Source organism: Panthera tigris, chromosome A2, assembly GCF_018350195.1.
Source record: "Panthera tigris isolate Pti1 chromosome A2, P.tigris_Pti1_mat1.1, whole genome shotgun sequence".
NCBI lineage: Eukaryota > Metazoa > Chordata > Mammalia > Carnivora > Felidae > Panthera > Panthera tigris.
In genome coordinates, this window is record NC_056661.1 from 150,466,877 (window position 1) to 150,488,490 (window position 21,614).

General features: G+C 37.8%; 1 long non-coding RNA gene across 2 annotated transcripts; it reads left to right on the top strand.

Annotated features, from left to right (window-relative positions):
- Window positions 1–1,676: 1,676 nt before the first annotated feature.
- Window positions 1,677–19,258, top strand: LOC122236462. Of its 2 annotated transcripts, none has more exons than XR_006214540.1 (3): window positions 1,677–1,713; window positions 2,657–2,936; window positions 19,174–19,258. It is a non-coding gene; the product is annotated as an uncharacterized LOC122236462 (long non-coding RNA). The 2 variants fall into 2 exon arrangements; XR_006214539.1 differs by lacking the exon at window positions 19,174–19,258 and adding an exon at window positions 3,511–3,772.
- Window positions 19,259–21,614: the final 2,356 nt, after the last annotated feature.

The following is a 21,614-nucleotide window of genomic DNA, read 5'->3' on the forward strand; positions in this document are numbered from 1 at the left end:
TCAGTGCCTTGGATACTGGCCTGGGCTGGCTCTTTTCCAAGCTTCGAGACATATGGACTTAGCACTGTTATTCCTTTTCCTTTGTCACTAAGAGGTGTAGTTTTACTTTTATTATTATTTTTTCCAACATAGAACTGCTGAATTAGAATTTAGACGTTGGGGTAGGTATAGATGGAACAAGATAGCAAAAGCACACTTTTCCAGCCTCAGTCACCAGGTCCTGCCCTGGAGTCTGGGATCAGGACCCCAGCTGGCTCTGTGCAAATTTCAAGGACTTTGTGGGCAGAGGTGAGTGCATTAAGGTAGGATTTGGGTTTGTGGTTCTGGTTAAATACCATGATGCCATTTTAATTGCACCACAACTCACATATCCTCAACAGTCTTAGTATTACAATTTTACACATGAGAAAACCCAATAGCAGGGAGTTTAAATAATTTGCCCAAACTCAGTGTGCTAATACATGGCAAAGGCAGAATGTGAACTCAGGGTCATCTGACTCCAAAGACTTTAATATTTTTCTTTTTGCTGAAGTCATGTTTATTGAGGTATTATTGACCTATAGTAAAATCCACACCTTTTAGGTATGTGAAACTATGAGTTTTTTAAGTCTTTTTTTTTAATTCATTTCCCTTGAGGTGAAATTTGTCTTGCGTAAAATTAACCATTTTGAAGCAAATAGATTCAGTGGCATTCAGTGCGTTTACAATGCTGTGTAACCACCACTTCTGTCTAGTTCAAAACATTTTCAGTATTATGAATTTAGGCAAACTCAGACGAAAAAGAAGGTAATTCTGCAATATGCAACAATGTGGATGAACCTTAAGGACATTAAGCTAAGATGAGCCATTTCTCTATGGACAAAGGACAGAGACTCTCTGATTCCACTTATATGCGATATCTAAAGAAGTCAAATTCATGGAATTAAAGAGTGGAACAGCGGTCGTCAAGAGCTGTGGGGAAGGGGAAATGGGAGTTACTAATCAACAGACATAAAGTTTCAGGTAAGCAAGATGAATAAGCTCTAGGGATCTGCTGCAAAACTTGGCACCCGCAGTCAAGAATAATGCATTGTGCCCAAAGCCTTTACCGTTAATGACTACCCTATGGACTAGAACGATTTTTAAAATAATAGCAATGCATAACATATACAAACACCAAGTGAATGGGACATGGGATAGCTCGAGACACAGTAAGGTGAAGCAGATGTTGCCGTGGACAATGAGTCTTCATTAAGGAGCTCCTGACCCATAATGAAGCCCAGACACAGAAAAGTGGGAAACATTAAGCAAGAAACAGAAACAAGAAAGGAAAAAGCCAGCCCCGTTCAACATGGCATGCTCTGCGTGGACCATTTGTAGCTGGACACATTTATGTGGTGCCCAGGGAAGGCTTCCAACAAAATAAACCAGCAGGTGACCAGAAAGTGACCATAAGTTGGAAGTCATACCTTACCTCCACCACGAGTGTCCTTTCTTTCCCCCTCTACTGCTGACACCACCCATTTGGAGAATTCAATAGTTATTTTCTCTCTTTTTTCCAACTAAAAAAAATGAAAACACATGGCATGGCATGTTCAAATGTATTTCAGAAAACCCTGCAACAGTATTAAAATTTAGAACATTCTGACATTGTATTGGATGCATCACAATGACCATGTCACTTATAAGGAATGGCTCCCAAATCAAGATTCTCTCCTCTGTTGGGTTAACACAGTGAGTGCTCTTTCCAAATATTTGTTTTTTTTTAATTAAGATGTTATTAAACCAAATGAAGGAAGACCTAAATGATGTGAATTATGCAGAAATTATATAGCCATTTATGATTTTGAAGATATGTAGAAGATAATGTATTTTTATATTTGATACAAGTATCTGAGAATCTTTAAACAGTATTATCTTAAGATAGACCATGATAACATACCATCTTTATCTTTAGGTAAATATATAATATCTGTAACGGGCTCTGACAAGCATTTGTTTGAAATTTATGAGGCTATTCTGTTTGACATGTCTTTGTTACGTTTCTCACATGGTGTGGGTTATCTTTGTATTCTAAGCACTAACCATCATGAGGAAATAAACTCAAAGAGATTTTGTCTGAGAGTGGAGAATGATGTACTTAAATATTTTTAGAGCTGGAGATTTTTTTTTTCCTATGAAGAATTTGTTTTTAATTAAAAAAAAATTAAGAGTCACCTTGCTCTAGTGCTCTATGCCCATACAACAGAATCTTTCTCCTTCAGGATATCTTATTTGTCTTGATGAGGAACATGATGATGGTGATGGTGATGATGGTGGTGAGGAGGATGATGGTGGTGGTGATGATGGTGGTGATGATGATGGTGGTGGTGGTGGTGGTGGTGTGGTGCTAATAAGTTATATTTTAGAGACATTTTAATGGATTTGGCTTTTGGTTTGCCGTTGGATTTAAGAAGTGTCTTTGGGGTGGGCAGATAATTTTGAATTCAAAATGTAGCCGACTTGTGCTGTTGTGTGACTGCTGTATTTCGCCAAGTGTGGGACTCGTATTTGACCTTCTGCAAGACTATGTTTGAGATGTTCGTAACAGTGTGTCGGGAGAGAATGAAGACAGCGTATGCATTTTGAGCTGCTGGGCTTGCATTTCTTTCTAAGGAGAGAATGCTTCTTTTTTCAGATTAAACCTACAAAGAACCAAATTATGTAGGAAACCTGTCAAAAGCAATCGATTTTGAGTCAAATGGGGCTGAGGGACGGATTCCTGCCCACTCAGAGTCTCATCATGTGACCGGAACATGAAGCAGCTCACGGAACCCTGAAACTTGCCTGAAAAGAGTCTGAAAACCTCTGCTTTTGACTATGTTTAGGACTTAGGTGAAGGTGTAGGGGATCAAAAATGACGTCTTAAAGTGGAGTAAAGTAAAAGAAAAATGTATTCAAGGCAGGAAATGAGCAAGGTATGATTGTCTTTCCAAAAAGCATATTTTAGAAATCTATTTGGAATTTGTCGTATTTGATAATGTTAAAATGATATACAGGTTTCTAGCTCAGTGCTCCTAATACTCAAATGCCCATGGAAATAATAATGGCAATAATAATAGACCTACTTTTAAAAGTAATGCCTGGGTCGAGGGGAAAAAAAACTGAAATATAGTGCATTCAGTTACAACACATGGTATGTTGAATTAATATCTTTAATAAAAGAAGACAGACAAGCTTAGCTCATTAGTTTAGAAAAACAATGGTAGTGTCGTAGTATTTGTAACGAACAACTCATCTTCCTATTTGCATATTATGGAATTTTTAAAAAAATCAAAATTAGGATTGGGAAAGAAAATATGAAATTAATAATGGAAGGCCATTTTGGATTAAAGAGGATTCAGAAGAAAGGAGTAAGAAAGGAGTGCCTTTGAAATATGTGTGGAATCATCTTTACATTTGCCCCCTTAACATTTATTCAACTAGGAAAAATGTATCCCTTGCCACTGAATTGAAATTTGACAATCTTGTCACTTTGCTCTTCACCCTAAGGTAATACGGCTTCACAAACACAGTGTTTTGAAGAGAGAACCAGTAGTACTGGAAGAGGATGGATGTGCCTTTTTTTTTTCTTTTTGTTTTTCTTTTTTATTATCTCTCCTTGCACTTGCCACACTAATGGTGGAAGCAGAAAGTTGGGCCGATATTGTTGTAAAATATCTTCAAACTCTCTGGGACTAGCAGCAGGTACATTCAGCTTGTTTTGCTTTCATGCAAAACTCCTTTAGCCGGACCCTTCTGACTGCAACTCCTGTGAAATAACGTCTTCTATTTCTCCTTGGTTGCATTTCCTTAGTCCATGGCTTTTCAGCAATCCACTTCAGAAATGCTCTCTATTGACCTCTCTTTCTCTCCCAGTGGTTCTCTTGGACAAGGACGGAGTGGCCCCAGTGCAGCTATGTCACTACCATGGTTCCCACATCTAGTCCCCAGGATTCTCAATGGTTTGTTCAATTGCCATTAGGGATTTTTTGTTTTTTTCAAGACACAGCTCCTCTGCTACTTTGGTCCTGACAAGTTCTTTATCTGATGAGTTCTCAAGTTTGAATCAGACACCTATCTAGTATGCTCCCCACATTCCATGGGAATACGTCAGCCTCTGAGTGATTTCGATCAATTGGAAGAAAGGTAGTCTCACAATCCTCACTTATGGGCTGGGTTTGAATCATAGTACAGCTTGTTTCCAAGCAAATCATTATAGGAAATCTACTCTCTGCCAAATAACCCTTGTTAGGTTAATTTTGAAATCAGTTTTTGACCTTTTTTATGAAAAAGGTACCCATGCCAGTCAAATGATGGAGCTTTGATTCTAACCTAGGCATCCTGGCTGAAGAGCCAAAGCTGCTAATCACTAATCTATAGCGCTTGAATCATTATGCAGTGCTGCCTAATAACATTTTCCCTTCTAGGTTCTGTGAGTATGTGCCTGATATCTTCAGTTAGAATTCACACATCTAGAAAATGGAGATTATATTTTGTGCAGAATTCTCTTCTAATCTCCATAAAAAATACAGAAATAATGCTAGTGCTTCTGGTGCTTCCAGTTAATATTACAGGCTCTCGTGACATGACAGAGCTACTCTGTCCTACAAACACTTGAAAATTCTGTATAAAATAAAGTAAAATTTATTTGAAATTAATGTAGAAGCTCAAAACTTTGAACCGAAGGATATCAGTTCCTTGAAATGAGGAGAGAACAGGAAATCAGAGAAGTGAGAGATCTTAGACCCAACCACTCAGTAAAACATCAAAACCATGTAAGCCTTAGTAACTAGGAACAGGCGTCAAACACCTTCTACCAAGAAAAAGACATGTGACCGGGAGGCATAGAAGAAAATGATCAACCAGTGTGAAGCCAGGGCTGCTGAAGGAATGCCTTGTCCTAGAAATGGAAACTAGATAAATTCTGTCTACCAACTTAGGGAGAGTTTTCAGTTACAGCTGGGAAGAAAGTCATCCACAAAATGTAAATCCTCAAAGAATCAAAGGAGGAGGACATTGATTTCTTTTTTTTTTTTAATGTTTACTTATTTATTTTGAGGGGGAGAGAGCACCTGCGCATGCACTAGTGGGGGGAGGGGCAGAGAGAGAAGAGAGAAAGAATCCCAAGCAGGCTCTGTGCTCAAGGGGCTCCATCCCACGAACTGTGAGATCATGACCTGAGCCGAAGTCAAGAGTTGGATGCTTAACTGACTGAGCCACCCAGGCATCCTGGAGGACATTGACTTCTAAACTAAAATCAAATCATGTTTAGACGTAGCTTGGTGACATCATACAACATGAAATAACATATTGAAAGTAAACAGAAGAAAAGGAAACCTTTTAAAGGAATTGTTAGACTGATGATAGCATTCTGTCATATTCCTACCTTTGAATTCTGAGAGGAAACAATTTTTGTATTAGAATTCTATACCCAGCTAAAATATTATTCAATGATTAAGGTAAAATAAGGATAATTTTGGACAGCCAAAAACTGAGAGTCTAATATTCTTAAATTCCTGTTCAAGGAATATTACTAAATGATATACTTAAATAAGAATTGGACTCCACAGAAAGAAGTGAGTCCAAAAAACAAAGTTGAAGGAAGAAAAAAAATAAAAAAATATTTTTGGTTCTATGACTTTGATACTGTGTTTGTAGATTTTCATAAAATAATACTGGTTTTGTGTCTTTAAGTTAATGTTCTCATAGTGTCTATCAACATGAAATTTGGTTTTTTTTCACCTTACATTAGTTTTTAATCAATATGTCTCTACAAAGCAAGGAAAGAAGATGAAATGGTGTAATAACATATAAAGAATATTAACTCAGTAGATAATTTTTATGTAATTAAAAACACCTGGAGCAAAACTGACTAAATTTTAAAACATTAAAATCTGAGTGGCGTGTATACAAGTGTTATGTTTTATGTAATTTAATCATTTTAAAATAAAAGGATAGGAGCTACACATCTAAAAGAATAGAGTAAGGAAATGGAAAAATGGTAACTCTACAGTGGAAAAACCTGGCAAACATCTTGTGAAAGTGATGAGGTTTAACATCACCAGTGATGGCTTGTTAAATCACATTCCCCCTGATTTGATCACATGTATCACAGTCTTTCTAACACCCTATAACATCAACCTAATCATGAGAAAAACATGGATAGATGAACTCAGATAGAGAACCTTCTGTTGGGTACCTGGCCAGTGCTCCTCAAGACTGCCAAGATCGAGAGAATCAAGTAAAGACTGAGAACTCATTGACCAGAGCTTGGGAACATATGACAACCAGAAGTATGGCATCTTGGATTTGATCTTGGAACAGAAAGAGAGAATTTCATAGAAAAACTGATGAAATTCAAGTAGTCTAGAGTTTATGGAATAGCAGCATACCAGTGTCTGTTTCTTAGTTTTGGCAAATGTTACAAAATAATTTAAAAAGTTAACAATGGTAGGTTAACAATGGAACTGGGTAAAGAATAAACTGAAACTCTCCATAGTATAACTATCCCATAGATCTGAAATTATTCCAAGAAAAAAAAGCATGTTCCATAAAAATAAAAAAGTAAGCCATTTTAAGCTTAAGAAAGCAATATCCCATTGCTTTACAATATCCCATTGTAAATCGAATGCACAGTATTCTATATTTCAAGAAAACATGATATATTGAACAATAAAGGAGGATGCTGTCCAATTTTGCCTGAGAATGTGTTAGATAGTTTGCCTGAAATATTTAAATAATTAATCCTCAGAAAACCATAATCAGGTGAATGTTTAATGGAAGAATACTGAGATTCCATATTTTGCTCCATGTGGAATATCTTTTAAACTTGGATTTAGTTAGGAAATTAGTTTGTCTTCTAACAAGTTAGAGTCTGTTAAACTCTTCCCATTGCCACAGTGTTGGGCAGATCCCAGAAAATATTCAGACAAGTATAAGGTTGGTGAACGCTGATCACAGAGCACAACAACATTGCATTACATCAACAGATGCCTTTTCTAGATTAAAGCAGGCAGCTGGCATTTCAGGGTTTGTTGAGAAGAAACAATCTTCTTAGCACTCTTGTAGAAAACTGTATTTAAAACCTAAACTGTGAATAGCTGTTGATACAGAGACTAAGAATTCTAATAAAGGGAAATGCTAACTCAGCACAAACTTGCCAGCTTTGTAACAACGTGGGGCATTCAGAGGAAAAAGCCCAGGGACAAAGCAGAAGACAACAAAAATAACTGCATTAGTAATCTCAGTCTAAGGTTTTCACCAATTTCTTAGAAAAAATTGAATTTAAATTGAGGACCTGAACTTTAATCTGTGTGTGGATATTTGCATTTAAGGTTACCATGATAAGCTTTATATCATTCTCATTCAGTTCTTGTCCTAAAATTGTTAATCGAATAATATCAAGTGTAATTATCAGTAGATATCTTTTTTTTTCACTGACATCCCAACAGTGCTTGGCACATAATAGCTACTGAATGACTAAATGAATGTGATCCCTTTTGTGCTATCAGCCACTGATATCTCTTAGTGGTGGCAGGGAGTCTCAGGGTCAGCAGGGAAATATCTTGGTCAGTAAGCATATATTGGCCAGTTATTGGTAGTCAAGAGATCCTGATCAGTCCCCTTTCTGGTGCCACCAGTTTCTTCTTGTGTTGTCAGCAGGGCTCCAATTCTGTCTGGGGAAGAATGACCTAATTGGATCACTGTCCCAGTCACCTCGGGCTGCTATAGCAAAATAGCAGACACGGAGTGGCTTAAACAGTAGACACGTATTTTCTCACACTACTGGAGGCTGGATGTCCAGGATCAAGTTGCCAGCGTGGGTTGTGGGTTCTGGTTTACAGATGGCTATCCTCTCTCTTCAGGCTCACATGGCCTTTCCTCTGTGCATGTGTACCTTTCTCTCTTCCTATTCTTTTTTTTTTTTTGATAGAAACTAAAGTTTATAAAATATGGGAGCTCCTCTTTGATGTGGCCTCTTCTCTACATTTAGCTGTGAAGAGTCTGTTCTGCCAGTCTTCAGGGTCATTTTCTGGGGTATTTGCAGTGATGTGGATGTCATCTAAGTGTATTTGTGGGTTGAGGTGAGCCTAGGATCCTCCTACTCTGCCATCTTCCCTGAAAGTCCTCTCTTTCTCTTATAAGGGCACTGATCCTATCATAAGGGTTCTACCCTCTCAACCTCATCTAGACCTAATTAACTCGCAAAAGTTCCACCTCCAGCTATCATCACCCTGAGGGTTAGGCCTTCAAAATAAACGTTTTGGGTAGGGGGACACAAAGATTCAGTCCTCAATAGTCACTTTCTCTCACTGCCTTAAGGGTCTGGAAATGCAGTGTCTAGGCCATTTTCTTTTGTTGGGTGTACAGTCTTAAAATGCCATTGATATCATGATTTCCTTTAGTCTTGGGGTCCTCAATCCATTTGCTTTCCTCTTCCCATTTTTCAGTATTCTCCCTTGATTGCCTCTTGCGTTTTTTTTCTAGGCTTTTGTATTGTACTTAGAAATAGTAGGGAGAAATGAGTCTGTGCTATCTTGTTCCCACCAGAAATTACATTTAATTTTGTGGTCCATGGAAGGTGCAGCTAAATCCTATCCTCTTATTGCCATGAGCTTCCCACAAATATTTGAGAACTTAAAGTCCAGTGGTTTGTGATCCAGATAGTGCCAAAGCCAACTATGCTCATCTAGAGAGTCCCTGAGCTGAATATTATCTGGTTATAAAACCTACTTATAAGCTTTTCTTTTAAGCTATTTGATTACTGTGAGAGCAGACTCAGTATATCAGAGAACAAAAAGTGGAAAATTGCTTTTAAAGGTGAATTTTGGTCATTTCTCTCTCACCCAGAGGTGTTGAAATTGAGTCACCTTATTATGGAATTTTCCCTCTCTCTTGTTGGCATGATTGATTCTCTTAATTTTGATTTCTTTAATTTTATTCAGTGAATTAAGTCATCATTTGTGTATGTATGAAAATGTTAACTGAGCTTATTATGCTTGAAAAGGAGTGACGGTAACTATTTTGACTTATTACTTTCTGTCTGGTTAGGATAATCAAACATTCCGCAAGGAAGAATAAAAGCACCGTAGGTGGTATAAATGAGCATGAAAAAGAGCTTCCAAAGATCTCTTCCAAATAGAGAACGCTTCCCGCTCCCTCCCCTCCCCTCTTCCCACTCCACCCACATCCTTTCCCTACTTTTAGACTGTTCCTAAACCAGGAAGTAAAAGTTGTGAGTGGGAAGGGGTGGGGAGTGTGTATGTGTAACCAACAAGGGAATTTATTCTCTTGATGAATCATAATGATTGTACTATAATCACACATTCCCACATACAGCCCTGAATTCTTGTGCCAGCATTCAACTCCCTTTGCAACTGGGCAAGCTAGCTCCTTCTGTTTCCTTCTCTAGCTTTTCAAGCAACATGATATAATCAGAAAATTTGAGATATAAGGTGACTCTTGAGACCATCAAATTCCAGCATCTCACTTACAGGAAAGAAATTGAGGCCCTAGAACATGATGAGAGTCATTCAAGTTCACCAACTTGTTAGAGGTGGAGTTAGGGTTGAATAGATCGCATGGTTTTCAGGTCTGTGCTCTTTTTATTTCAGTCGTAGACACTAGGTACTGTCATGTTTTAATATACAGTATTTGGTAAGGCCAGCAGCAGTTGAGTGGTGATCTCACTGCTACCTGGGACTATAAAAATGTGAGAAAAGCAAACACACAAATAAACAAATGGTTGTGATAGTGATAATTCACAATTTTAAATGTACACTCAATGCTTACCATTCACATAACTGGTACTCTTGGTATCTCATCTTCATTTTTTCTTTCCTTTGCTTATGAAAGAATAAGAGGCATTATGGGGCTATGCAGACACTTTTGTGTTCATATTAAAACTTTTTTTACTGGAATACAACACAGTGTCTCACAGCTGAAGCCCAGACACTTAAGGGAAGAGAAGCACCCAAGAGAAAGCATTGAGTGGGTTCTCACTCCCTTTTGTGTGCCCAGCTTGAACACAGGCCCTAGCATGTAGGAAGTATTCAGTATTTGTGAATGAACCTTTGAGTGAACAATTTTTATAATCAAGGCATGTTGTATTCTAGGCTTTATGTAATAGAACAAAACAATTATTAGAGGGATTCGCAAAAATTTGGAAATTGGTTCCAAAGTCTGTGAGGTTAATCATAGATGATAGGAGAGTCAGAACCTGATATCTGAGGAAATGGGAATTGGGAATCCCACCTGTTAAACAGGGATTGGTACTTGAAAGAAGCATGGTATTGTTGATGGATCAATATTTGGGAAAGAACATTCCCTGTAAATTGGGGGGAGAGAAAAAATGTACAAGGCGAAACACTTTTCCCCTGTTTCTATATGGATCTGAATATAATCCTGTCTGAATGAAGAAAGAGTGATCATAGGCAAATGTAGATAAGTTCTTGTCATATTAGGCAAGATTTGATTTCTAGCCAGCTGTGTGTCTTATCAATGAGGTGAATGATGAGCTTGTGCAGAAATACAGAAAGCATCGAAAAGAGTATCAGAGAGCAAGGTGGCTTGATGCACATTGGGGAACACTACAGAAGAGGTAAGTCAGTACAAATGTGTTGCCAATGAGCAAGTCCTAATAAAGAGAGTGTACTCAGGGAGACAGAGAAGAGCTGGGGAAATAGAAATAAATAGAATAGAAATCTAGAAATAATTTAGAAAGAAATAAATGAACTTTAAGTGCCGTCTGATCATAAAACGAGGAAAGGGTTTGACAAGTTATTGAACAAGATAGTTGAAAAGAGGAAATTCGGTAAGATCGTAATAACCACATGCAAATATCTGAAAGATGATCATGTGGCAATAAGATGAGGCAGATTGAAAACGACACTGAAGGTAGAACTGGCACCAGTGGGGGAGTGAAAACAGGAAGTATTTTTGTGGAGCACGAGGGGAAAGTTTTCAATAGCTAAAATAGCTCAAATGTATAATGGCCTGCGTCGGAACTGGTTTATTCTCACCATGGGTAGTATTCAAATACAGGCTTAACCACCAGTCAACAAAATAACATAAGGGGGAATTCAGGAACATAATAGATTTATTACTATAAGGTCCTTAATGAACTCCTATATACCTAAATCCAGCCTTCTGTGATTTTATGATTCTTCTAAAATCACTCAGGCTAGTAAGCATTAGGAACAGAACAAGAACACGGCTCACCCTTTTGACACCCATTCCAGAAAAAGTAGCTCAGTACCTTTTGGAACTATGTATATATTCTGAGACCAGTGTTGCATAATCAACTTGACTGCTTATCTAATGGCTATCACAAATACCTGTTGTATCAGTCGTGTTCCTGGTAGAAAAAAAATTCACCCCAAATTATTCAAGTTAAGAGACTTTAATGAAGGAAGTACCCAGAATTGCGGGCAGTGTTAAGGTAACCAACACAATTCTGAGGCTGGCAGTAGCTGGAAGCTATTATTGCTACTAAAACGTTGTAGGAGACAGAGAGGCATCAATATCCTAGGAGCCAGTAAGAGCTGCTCAGCTGGACCTGTCTTCATGGAGGGCCACAGCTACTGCCCGGCTGACACAGGGAGAGAAGAAGCCTTTGTCTCTCTTCTCCCACTCTATGGTCTTCCAAGGCCATTTTGTGGCCCAATCCAACCAGAAGTCAGCCAGCACATGGAGCCCAGCTAGTGCGTGACAGAGAATGACTCTGGATGGTCAAATGGACAGAAATCTGCAATAGATACTAAGTTGTAGTGCAGTCCTAAGCCATAACACATATTGCTAAATACTGATTACACGTATACTTTATTCTCAGTATTTTTTGTTATTGTTTTAAGATTTTATTTTAAAATTAATTTTTGGTCTTGTTTTTGTAAGGTCTTCAAATACAGGCTTTAGATTGCAATGTCTTTTATATCAAAGAGACTGCTCCTTTTATAGAAGCTTAAAATTTATTTTACTTTTCATTTTCTCCTACGTTGCCTTTTCTTTTACCTAAGAAAGTTTGTATTTCCCGGTGTTTTTCCTTACACTTGTCTTGTAATGCTGTAAAATCTGGTGACATTTCCTTTATCAAAGTCTGTGTTGTTTATGCTGCTAATTTAATGATTGACAAATATGACTGCTGAACAAATGATATACAGTGACAACAGATGGTCGCTGCGGTCTCTCATGCCAGCGGTTTAAATCAATGGAGTCATTGCTAGAACATTGGGTATATGTTAATGGACAGAAGAAAGCCATAATGATTTCAAGAACTGAACGTTTCTATGAAGAATATCAAATGTTACCTCTTAAGCCTTTGATGGCTACTTTTGCAAAACTGCATATTTAAAAGAAGCATAAACACATATTCACATCTTTTGAAGTTTTGACACCAATTTCTACAGATTCTCTATGTTTCCACCTACAAATTTCTTTGGTTTCTCTTTCTCTCCTTCCCTTTATTCACTGCCCTTCCCCCCATTTATCTCATCTGTCTTCAGTTCTGTATTTATCATGTAAACTTACAGGGCTTCTACAATACTGTCAGTGCGTAAGTGATTTAAAATAAGATGATTATTGCAGGTTGGGGAATGCAAAGTAGAACTTACGGAGAGTAAAAAAAGTGCAGATCATATATTTACAGATTTCCTTAAAAATTTGAACACATTGAAGGTGATGAGATAGATTGTTCAAGACTTTATCTTTTTCCAAATTACCTGCGCCTAAATCTGGCAAGAACACATACTGAATTACATTTGGAAAACAACATCTTCTTCAGTGCCTCAAAGGGACAGGTTTGGATTAGTTGTTTGGGGGACAAAAAAATACATAGATGTAGATATAGATAGCTACAGATCTCAAAACAAACACTAAAATGAGTTAATGTCCCTTGGCAAGAGTTTGTAGAAAGAGAGGAATCTAGAGAATTTAGAGAAGTTGTATATTAATACATCGCTATCATTTTTCCTTGTAATACTTGACATCAGTGTATATAAATGGAGGACATCCACAATGTGGAAATACTGTTAGAATTCACAGTAAAGGCCATAGGAGATGTAGCAGGAAAGAATCATTGGGGGGGGGGGGACCACTATATAAATGCCTAGAGAAGGAACCAAGAAACGAAGGTCCTAATTTTCACACACCTAAGGTTCTACTGGTGGAAGTTACAGCTGACACACTACCGCTATGATGGTGATGTGCTTGGAAATAATATCTGTCCCTTTATGATGGATGTTGTTACGGTTTTCTGAAATTTTGTAGCCATTCCAGAAGAAGGTTGTATAAAACAGGGTTGGCGAAGAAAGTCTCTTATATGTGGGCTACTACTGGCTTCTATTACATTTTCGTTTCCTCTCCAATTCTGTTGCCTCTACCGAAAATAAACAAAGAATTAATTCCTCATTTCAAGGCAGGAAGAGGCTCTTTCTCAGAGAACATATAATTAGGCCACTAAATCTTTGCTCATTTAGACTAGCCCCTGTCTAATTTCCTCTGGAAATTTAACACTCATATAAAGTTGCTCTGTGATGAGAAACACAATGTTTTAGCAGTCTTAAGATTGCTACTTCACATTTTCACCCTTAAGAAATGAGGAGAGAGTATAACTGAAGGTATTTAAAAAAGTCTGTAGGTCAGGCATTGATATAGTTGTCATGTCTTCTCATGTTCAGACTTGGTTATTTTTCTGGTGGTATGATGGGGCATTGTCGACAGACCAGTCAATAAATTGATTGTGGCACATTGGAGGACAGAATGTGTCTTGTTTACTGTCTGAAAATTATCTATTCATGCCTTCTGATGAGAATAAAAAAATTGGATAAAAATGTAGGGCCAACATCTTGGTCCAAAATTTTATAAGCATTATGGAGTGTTCTAAGAGATACTGCATTTTTAAAGCTTTGGGCAGCACATTGGTTGAAACTGCGTGGAAAAATGACGATATTGATGATACTGATGCCATGATAAAGTAATAAAGTTGTTGTCTTTCTACCATAAACGATTAAAAAACTGGACTATGTTCAGCTATTAGACAACTGACGACACAGGTCTGTGATCCTTAAGAGAGGACAAACAAAGAGGTCGCTCTATGCTTGTACCAAATTTCAAAGTGGAGTCACTTTGGTCCTGCAGAGAGGGGTCCCCAAGCAGAGCCCTAGGGACTTACTGAGTTGAGAAAACAAAGGTCTGATTTTAAGAAAATAAGTCAGTGAGAATTTCAAAAGTTGTTTACTGCAAAATAAAGGCAGCTCTACAGAAGAAAAATCTGCACAGGGTCCCCTTGGATCTGTTACTGAATAATAAAGCTGTGCCTGCCTAGGGTGAAAGCCTATGAAGCCATGTAAAGAATGTCAAAGAAGCTGAAAGCTTAACAATTCCTGAAGCTCACACAGGGTTGGGACACATTCATGTTTATCCTGAGAAGAAAATCCCTCTGGAACACCAGGACATTTAATAGAAATCTCAGAAGGGTAAAGCCTTACAAGGATGGCTAAAATCGCTATGGATTAAAAACTGCTAGAGATCTTTTCCGAGCAAACTTTGAAAATATAAAGCTAGTTTGCAAATAACATAATTGCCAGCCAAAACAAAATTCCGTACACTATAAAGAAAACAGTGAAGTCCAGACACTCAGCAACATCACAAGTCAAGCATCAAAAAAAAAAAAAAAAAAATTACCAGACATATAAATAAACAGGCAAATGTGAACCATAGCCAGGAGAAAATTCAGTCAATACAAAGAAACGCAGAAAGGAGAGAAATAAAGCAATTGGTAGGAAAATGCTTTAAAAATGTTATAAAAATATGATTAAGAATTAAATGAGGATACGAACATAAGAGAAATGGAAGACGTAAAAAAAGCAAGTGCTACCTCTGATAATCAAAGATACAGTATTTAATGCAAAAACTCCGCTGGATGAGCTTTTTAGCAGATTAGACACCGCAGAAAAAAACTGCAACATGAATTAGCTTAAAGATAGCAAGAGAACTATGAAAATGAAGCAGTGAGAGGGAAAAAAATAGAAAAAAAAAACTGAACAGACTTAGTGATGTCTCAGAAAATATCAATCAGTCTAACAAGTAAGTTGGAATTGGGAGACTGTTGGAAAAATATTTGAAGAATTAATGGCTAGAACTTTTCCAAACTTGATTGAAACTCTAAACACACAAATCCAAGAACTTCAAACAAACAGAATATTCAAATAGAATATTCAGATATTCAAACAGAATAGAAGCAAAATTGTACCACATAAAATCCAAGGTAAAATTCCTGAAAGTCAGTGATGAAGAAAAACTATCACAGGCTGCCAGAGAAAAAGAGAAACAAAGAATTAACTACAAATGTTCTATTAGAAAGGCAAGCCACAAGATAGGCAATGGAACATTGTTAAGGTGATTACAGGAAAAACAATCTATTAATTGAAAATTCTGTGTCCAGAGAAAATATCCTTTAAAAATAAAGACAAAATGCTTCATCAGACACATAAAAACTGAAAGAAATTGTTATTGGCAGACATCATGGCCCACTTAGAAAGAAGTTCGAAGATAGGAAAACATGATGGTTTTGTTTTGTTTTTTGCTTTTTTTTTAAAGATCTTTTTTTTTTTAACGTTTTATTTATTTTTGAGACAGAGAGAGACAGAGCATGAACGGGGGAGGGGCAGAGAGAGAGGGAGACACAGAATCGGAAGCAGGCTCCAGGCTCTGAGCCATCAGCCCAGAGCCCGACGCGGGGCTCGAACTCAGGGACCGCGAGATCGTGACCTGAGCCGAAGTCGGACGCCTAACCGACTGAGCCACCCAGGCGCCCCTTTGCTTTTTGTTTTAAGAAAGAAAACGTGGATCCCAAAAATGACATGAAAATTTCATGTTGTTGACTGAAATAAATAGTTTTACAGTAGGTCTCTAGCCTGTAGCGCTTAGAAGAGAAAGTAGCATCGTCAGTAGTCAGTATAAACTTAGAACAAAGACACGGCAAAAAACTCACCCTTTTCCCTGTTGGTTTACTTGAGAGACAGGCTAAGAGCAAGTGATAAGCTGGTGTATCTTGATTTCCAAACTCACCTTAACAAGCTCCCTCCTGACCCCCTCTGGGCAAGATGAAAAAAATTATATGTATTCACAGTACAGTTGAGTGTTTTCTTAGCAGATTAAGGATTATAATCTAAAAGGTTGATAACAGAAGAGGAAAAATTTTAACAACAAAACAGGTTTTTGATAAGAACGAGTTTTCATTTATTGAGAGGAAACAAAGTCCTCATCAGATGTCAAATATTCTTTTATAGAATAATGGGAAAAAACATTGATTAAAGCATACAAACTCTGTCCTTCAGTAACATACTTTTCTTATGTGTATAGTGTCTATGTCACTATGTTTCCCTGTGATTTTATGTCTTCAGATTTTGAGGGAAAAACGTATAGTTTTTGGACTTGAAAATTTCTTAAGAGCTTTTATAGTTTCAACAATCTGTTTTTCTCAATTTCCACAAATAGTTACAAATCTATTTTGTTAATTCACATCCTCTAAAGTGGAGAGATAAGATGACGGATAGTACTGGGAACTGCATTGTCACAGTAATAAATATAACTCCAGATACCTTGTCTAACTCTGAAACTCAATTTAGCATTTTATAATAACCTGTTTTTGCAAGATTTTTCTGAAGCAGTTAGAAAAAAACCTATTATAAACTCTAGGTAAAGGCAATTCATTTAATTAAACATGCTGCATCTGCCTAGGTACATACTAGATGGAAAATTAGAAGGCTTTTAAATATTTAAGAGGGAGGAATATAAATTGGCAAGAGAATATTATTAGAGAAGACAAGATGCATAAAGAATAGTCAAACAGAGATTAATTATTTCTCTCCTCCCCTAAAATAGTAGACATAATTACCAAAGATGATGAAGTTCAAGGCGTGAGTATTGCCCCATCTTATCTCTGATTATTCCTCTTTCTTTTCTTTCTTTCATTGATGTAAAGAATATTTATTGGTGAAATGTAAAAGATGGGAGGTCTGATCTCTTTCTTTCACACACACACACACACACACACACCTTGAGTACTGATGTTTTCCATAGAAGCTTTTTTTTTTGTCTTTTTCTTTTTTTTTTCAATATATGAAATTTATTGTCAAATTGGTTTCCATACAACACCCAGGGCTCATCCCAAAAGGTGCCCTCCTCCATACCCATCACCCACCCTCCCCTCCCTCCCACCCCCCATCAACCCTCAGTTTGTTCTCAGTTTTTAAGAGTCTCTTATGCTTTGGCTCTCTCCCACTCTAACCTCTTTTTTTTTTTCCTTCCCCTCCCCCATGGGTTTCTGTTAAGTTTCTCAGGATCCACATAAGAGTGCAACCATATGGTATCTGTCTTTCTCTGTATGGCTTATTTCACTTAGCATCACACTCTCCAGTTCCATCCACGTTGCTACAAAGGGCCATATTTCATTCTTTCTCATTGCCATGTAGTGCTCCATTCTGTATATAAACCACAATTTCTTTATCCATTCATCGGTTGATGGACATTTAGGCTCTTTCCATAATTTGGCTATTGTTGAGAGTGCTGCTATAAACATTGGGGTACAAGTGCCCCTCCATAGAGGCTGATATGCCTGAATGTGTAGCCAGAAGTGAAACCAAGCAAAGAGTATTTGTTGGAGACTTCTAAAGATGGTTAGAGTTAAATTGCTTCTAAGCAGGGTGTATCAAGACAAATATTTGAGGGACATAAATACCTTTATTAGTTTCTGTGTACTGCTGGTTCTTAAAGAGCAGTTTTATCAAATAAGCCACATTTATATAATAACTTTCTTATTTATCCTCAGTATTACATAGGCAAACACTTCAAAAATATTCTATGACTAAAAAGCTTATCCTGGAAATTTTCTTGATTGGGCACTTAGATAAAACTTTCTCTTGTGATTTGATTTCACATAGGACTACACTGTCACCTCAAAGTAATAATATTTCAGCCTCTGACTGATCAGTTATGCATAAGAAGCAGAAAGAATCGTAAGTTTTATGACTTGGAATATAAAACTACGATTGTTCCTTTAAGAGAGAACTTTTTGAATCTATTAAAGGCCCCAAGAGACATGGTAACACTCAGAAGTCTGGATGTGGGGGAAGAAAGAAGAATATTAACTCCCATCGTTCAATTACAATCTATATGCTGGTGATGCTTAAATATGTATCTCTAACTCAGATCTCTCTCCTGAGATTCAAACCCACATGGCTCATTGCCCGTTGACATTTCCACTCAGATGTTTCATAGGCAACGGGTGTTCAAGTTTGCAAAAGCTGAACTTGTTTCCTTCCCCAAACCTTCACTTCCTCTCATGTTCTCTGTCTCTATGAATGGTCTCAAATGCATAATGTGACTAAAATTGGGTGCTCAATGCTGGGGCAGGCTGACATTGGGTGGGGAGAGAGGCAATCATGTAATCTTACATGGTAGTCATTGATCTTCCGATGAAATAGCACCTGTCATTTTCTTTAAGAAATTTTACACCTGTAAAAAAATATGCTGTAAAATGTTTCAAAATGTTTATAGCTAATTTTCTGTATTATTAAGTACTATGTGTACCGCAATTTTAAAAGTCATAAATAGTTCCCATTCTGGGGTTTGTGATGTAATGTGGCAATATTTGGAGGTGCATTGTAACATGAGATACAGAATTTGAAGAAGCTGCATGGGGCTGTGGACCACCGTGTCCCTTGATTCTATGCTCAATATGGCGCAACCTACTAGATTCTCCAAGACACAAACCTAAGAGTTTTCCTGAATTACTCCTCTGTCTCTCCTGCCTTATAATCAGTGATTAACTATATTTGATTCTACCTCTAAGGTATCAAAAGGAGCTAAGGGTAGGATTTCGTTCACTGAAAACTACTCTTCTATTTTTTGGCTGCTCCAGGTTTGTTAGTCATGTGAGCATGGACAAAAGAATCGACAGCCAATGGGAAAAATTATCACACGGCAATTATTAGTGATGTTCAAGTGCTTCCAGATTTCTACCTTCCAGGCCCAGGGTTGGACTGCATTTCCACACCATATTTTGAAATTAAGTCTTTCTTTGGACAACGAGATGTGAGGGGAACTGGCATGTATCCCACTGGATCCTTTGAAAGTCAGTGAGGGATTCATCATATCCCCCTCTCAATTCCACAGTGATCTGGGAAGCACGTGCGAACATACAACTTTAATATCCCTGCGCCCTGAGCAACTGTGGTGAGCAGACTCCCCAACAGCCTACAGTGGACTTAGAACAGGATCAAGAAATAAACTTTCTATGTGTTAAGCTGCCAGCATTTGGGGTTTATTTTGACAATATAAACCTGTCTACCCTGACTGAGATTTATCAACTGACAGTTGGGCAAATATTTGTCTCCCTCCCACCCTCCATGGAGAATTTCTCAGATGCAAGCAGACTGAAGAGTCATAGCTTAAGTGAAGTCTCTTACTCCTTCACCCATTAAAATGCCTGGGACTGCAGAGGAAATGGTTTCCATCAGCCATCTGACCAAAGAGTGACAGATCCTCACGTATGTCCCCAACAATCTTCATTCAAACCATATAATAGGACTCCTCTGTGAAAATTTCATCAAACTGTTTGTTGCTAATTCATACCTCTTTTCCTAGATCTCAGTTAAGGTATGTACATTCAGACATGTCTGTAAGGAAGCAGAATAACGACTGAATCTCAAAAGGGGCTCTGAATTCCATCATATGGATAAGATTTGCTGGCTTTCCCCCAGAGACCAGGCTCTTATGCATATCTTATGGAGGCAGAAGGTAAAGTTGAAAACACATCATAACTCTTGTTCATCAAGGCATAAAAATTTTAATCACTAGTAAATATGGTTAATTTACGATCTTAATCTTTGACCAGCAATGTTAGCTACTCCTTTCTTAGGAAGAAATTAGGAAGTTGTGAGAAGAGACGTGCTGGAAATGTGGTTGGAAAGTTACTATAGGAAAGGCAGATTTTTTTTTTAAATGCTCATTTATTTATTTTGAGAGGAGGGTGGTGGGAGGGAGAGGCAGAGAAAGAGAAAGAATTCCAAGCAGGCTCCTTGCTGTCAGGGAGGAGCCCCATATGGGGCTTGAACTCACAAACTATGAGATCATGATCTGAGCCAAAATCAAGAGTTGGATGCTTACCTGACTGAGCCACCCAGGAACTCCAGGAAAGGCAGATTTTTTAAGAGGAGGATAATTCCACCTCCCTCAAATCTCTTTCTAATTGATTGACATTTCTCTACTCTTCCTTCCTCTGAAGAGATTCAGGCCATCATGTTTCCTCATCTGGATCATACCAACAGAACTCTCCTCTCCCTGATTCCAGCTACTTTCTTCTTCAGTCTGTGTTCTGTATTACAATTCAAGTGATATTTTTCTAAAAATACAAATCCAAACTTTCAGGATCTTGCTTAAAATCCTTCCCTTCTTTCTGTTGCTCTAAGGATATGGTCTAGACATCCTTGTATGACCTGCAGGAGCCAGCAGTATCTGCTTCTTCCTCTACTTCCTTGGAAGCACCCATCTTGCACCACTGAGCTCACTGTTTATTACAACCACACTAAACTTCTAATTATTAAAAAACACCACCCTCCCTCTTGGCAAATTGCATTTACCATTCCACTTTCTGGAATAATCCCCCCCTCTTTTCATTGACTATCTAATGTCTACTAATTCTTCTGGTTTCAAATTTAAATGTCCTTCCTTCCTGAAAACTTTGGTTAACTGCTCTACACAGAAATTATGACAAAAATGACCCCGGTACTTCCCACATGGGGAAGGTTTTCTTTCTCCTACACTGACTGCTGTCCTGTGAAGACCTAGCAGTCGATGACATAGGCAAGGGGTACCCTAGAATTTCGGGAGAAACTGGGGTTCATCTTTCCCAATATAATATAGCAATAGGATCACAGATGACACCTGAGAGTATTGATCTGTTGAGATAAAGGTCATGAAGGTCCATTTCAATTTGGTAAATGTAAACCTTGGCCTAAGGGAGTTCACAGAAGGACCTTGTCCATGGTTCCACACTGGGTATTATGGCAAAGGTCTTGTAATAATAAACAACAGACATTCTTCTAGTCTCAAAAATTCTTCAGTCCCCTCAACCTAATCCTTTCTCCTCAACTACATTAACTTATGGCTCCGTAATTTCTCTGTCAGCTGCTTTCTTCCTTTGATTCACAAATACACTCAAAGCATTTTCTCTAAATCATTATTGTTCAAGTTACTGCCTGTCCTGGCTGTCTCCTTCCTCTTGTCAGCACATCCCCCATAGAGTAAACCAGACCAATCACCCTCAGTCACTCATACCATACTTCAGGCTCACTGGAAGTTCTTCAGTCACTCCAGGTTCACTCAGTTTGCAGTCAAGGATGATTGGACCCCACCTTAGCTTGTGATTCAGACTGACTCTCAATGCTCAGGAAACTTCGTGTTGGTGACATGCTCCCAGCCACTGCCTTACATGATCTTTCCTTACTAAATAATTAAGTTAATATCTTTCTCCTTGAAATTATTTTTTTTAACTCCTAAGATCAGTCCTGTTTTGATTCTGCTTCCTTTTAAGTCATATCTTCTGGGAAAGTAAA